Here is a 3,821-nt window from a genome sequence, read left to right on the forward strand (position 1 = left end):
TTTTTCTTTGCATCCTTTGCCAAGGATTTCTCATAATCTGCCTCTGCCTTTGACTTGGTTACAGACCAACTTATATCTATCATAGGCTTCCATGTCACCCATTAATTTATATGTATCCCATGCATTTTTCTTCTCTGCCATATGTCTCATTAGTTCATCTGACAACCATTTAGACCTGAACCTTGAACAATATTTCTTGGTTGGTATGTAAAGCCTGGTAGCTTCCAAGATTAGTTCCTTGAATGCTTCCCATTTTGAATTTGCTGTTGGTAACATCATCAGTTGGTCCCACTGTATAGAATTTAAATACTGTCTCAGACCATCAAAGTCGCCTATACGAAAGCAAAAACCCTTCCCTTTACCTCTGATGGTAGTTACCTCCTTGAGTAAATCCCACTTCAGCACACTGTGATCACTGCCACCTAGTGGTTCCTTTATCTGCAGATTCTTAATGCATGAAGAATCGCTACTGATAATCAGATCAAGAGTATTACTCCCTCTAGTTGCCTCCCGAACATGCTGGTGTAGAAAACAATCATCCAATAAATCCACAAAAGCCTTGCTAGTGTGTGAGTGACCAACCCAAAAGCCAACTGCACCCGGTATTCCCAGGTGGTCACCCTCCCAAGTACTGACCGGGCCTAACGCTGCTTAACTTCGGTGATTGGACGAGAACCGGTGTATTCAGCCTAGTATGATAGTTGGCTGCCTAGTATGATAGTTGGCTAACTGAGCATGTGATAGTAGCATTCTACTCACATGATATCCACAAGCAAGGCATGGCACCTCCATAGCCAAATGGGCAGGAGCATCAGTGCGTAGCACACGCTTTTTGATTAGACCAGGGTTCGGGCCCATGCCCACCAAATACAGAGGATGCGGAAAGGTCAGGGAATGACCACCACATATCCCCGGAGAAATATGGCCTTAGTTGCTAATGCTCCTAAAAACCAAACAAGGCATTTTTACCTCAAATACAAGGGTGCATATTTGTAAGATTTTTTTTTTTTTGGAACAGGTTGTATTTGATAACATAAATCTGGCAAGGTTTCAAGTTGTTTTCAAGCAAGAATTTTCGAAATGCAGAACAAAATGCATTAGCAGCACAGTTATCAACACTTAAGCAAGCATACCACTTAATAGCAGTAACATGTTACTATTAAGGGGAACTATGAATACCATATCATTGCTTAAGTCTAGTCAGGCACCCATATGAGGTATTCATTCAGTTCTTCTAATCCCAAGTTTTGTGAAAGAACTTTGCCTTGTGTGCTTACACACACACACACACAGCCAGGCGCCTCCGTAGCCAGGTGGGAAGAAGCAGCAGTGCGTAGCACACGCTTCTTGATTACACTGGGGTTTGAGCCCGTGACCACCAAATACGGAGGATGCAGAAAGGTCAGGGAATGATCATTGCATATCCTGGAGCAATATGGCCTTAGTTTCTAATGCTCCTAAAAACCAAATAACAAACACACACAGCCACACAGCAGTGGGTGTTCCTTAGGTTCATTTTCAGTTAAAACATTGAAGTATGGCAACATTCAGTTCTTCATACTCTGTTTTGAAGGTTTAGCATCACTGTTAGGCTGTGTTGTAAAGTCAGCTTTACAACAAAGTCTGACAGTTACAGAATCTATTTGAAGGGAAAATAATGTCCTTTCCATACTATGTTATAACTGACTTAGCTTTATTCTTTTTTTTTATATATATTACAAACATTTTGTATCTCTATGCCATAATATTCAGACAATTTCATTGCTGATCTTCTGTTTTCACATCTATCAGTTAAATTCTAGTTTAATTGTTAGGACATTTTATTCCATATTTAGCTATATCTCAGAGGGTTTACACATTTAAATTAGTACTGTACTATATTACTTCAGCAAAGGTGATACAGTACTGGAGAAGTATGCCTCAAAAATGGACTCAGAAACAGTTATGAAATAGGTTAGTGATTTTCATGATAAAAGCCAAATGAGATGTTTTGGTTTTTTTGGCTTTACGCCTTTTCTCATAATGTTAATTTTATTTATAAATGCTAAACGGAATTCTGAAGATCAATGGTAAATTACTATTATGATCATGTGCTACATTGCTGTCTACATCTCATTTTGTCTGATATGGTCTTCTCTATTGGAGAATCCTTACTTATTCATAGTATAACTGAATAGGCAACTGGTTATGAAGGCATTCACAATATGAGATGTAATGAAACGATACCACTATAATAACTTTGATTAATTTAATGCATGTCGACATGCATTAAATCAATTAAATTAATTAATATTTTAATTTAATTAATTAGTTAAAGGTAAGTTAAATTAATGTAACTTATATGTCTATAAATTATTACCTTATGTGTCTGTAAATCGTTAGTAACACATGCCCGTAAAAATTCTTCTGCAGTTTGAGGCATGCATAAGGGGTTATAAATTTAAATTGAAAACAGGATGGTTTCACAGAATAAATGTGTGAAAATTTGCTTTTATCCAGAGAACAATGGATTCTTGGAACAAAGTTTTGTCTGGTGTTGTGGAAGTGGATAGTTTGAATAAATTCAAGTAAAGCGTAGATGAATTATTAGAGGAAATGGACAGATTTGAGTACTCTTTGTTGGCTGATGCTGTATAAGCTTACTTCCTTGCATCACCTGACACAGCTAGTACTAATGCTAAACAGCATCACATATTGGTACCATGTGATGGGCAGATACATAGACAATGTGCAAAATTCAGTGTGAGAATGGGCAAGATGAAAAATTGAAATGATGGAACATGGCATGGTATTCGGTGCTAGATGTGTTAGTATGGTTATCTTAGAGACTGCAACCCTGCTGAAATTTTTGTATATGACAGCCTTGAGTGTATCAAGATTGAACTAATAACCAAATAACATCCAGCCAGCAGTAATCCTGTGGGTCAGAAACAACTTGATATGAGAGGCCACCAAAGTCTGACAAGACTTGTGCATGGTAACAGAAAGGTTTCAGTTAATCAAAAAAACAATCAAGTATGAGTGGTAATCAAAGACACTTTCAGAATGCACAACTTGTACATTTTCACAATAGGACATTGCAACTGATAACCAAACTGGGTTCAACTCCTGTTTTCAAAACAAGAAGATACACTTACATTGGACTCAGGAACATCAATGCTGAGCAGTGTAGGATTGCAAAAAATGTTGTCTGGTGTGACTAATTCCAGTTTATGCTGTTTTCTTGCTAAAGGAAGACCAGAATATAGCAAAAACAGCATGAGCCCATGGCTCTATCTTGCTAGATGTCAACAGGTTGGTGGTGTAAGGAGTGTTTTTGTGGTGCAAACTGGACCCATTGATACCAGTTGAGCAACATTTTGATGCCACATAATTATTGCAAATATTGTGCATGCTACTTATTGTGATCATGGATAATGATATTCATATAATGTTATTACTTTTATGAAGTCTCAATCCAACATATACTAATATATAGAAAAAAATTCCATTTATTGTAATCAGTGCTTCAGTTTATGTTATCGCTTTTTTGCCTTATCACAGCTTAAACATGGGCAGTGGAAGTGATTACATAACATTCCAGTTTGCTCTTGAACTCCAACACATTTTGTGACTAGCTACTGATTTTGCTTTGTACGGTTCATATGATTATCAGTTTCATTAACCTGTGAAATAATGAATCTGTACTCCTTCCAATCTGTGTAGAGTATTAGACCTCTTCTAATGCTTGATTTTAATATTTTCTTCATTTGTTTTAATGGTTTGTGTGGATTTCCAGAAACATTATGAAGTTTCATTTTTATTAATGACTTTTTCGAAGA

General features: G+C 36.9%; 1 pseudogene; it reads right to left on the reverse strand.

The window, feature by feature from the left end:
• Nucleotides 1-587: 587 nt before the first annotated feature.
• On the reverse strand, nucleotides 588-706 carry LOC150089741 (5S ribosomal RNA; annotated as a pseudogene).
• Nucleotides 707-3,821: the final 3,115 nt, after the last annotated feature.

Source organism: Mastigoproctus giganteus, chromosome 2 (assembly GCF_048544385.1).
Source record: "Mastigoproctus giganteus isolate SK-2022 chromosome 2, ASM4854438v1, whole genome shotgun sequence".
Lineage (NCBI taxonomy): Eukaryota > Metazoa > Arthropoda > Arachnida > Uropygi > Thelyphonidae > Mastigoproctus > Mastigoproctus giganteus.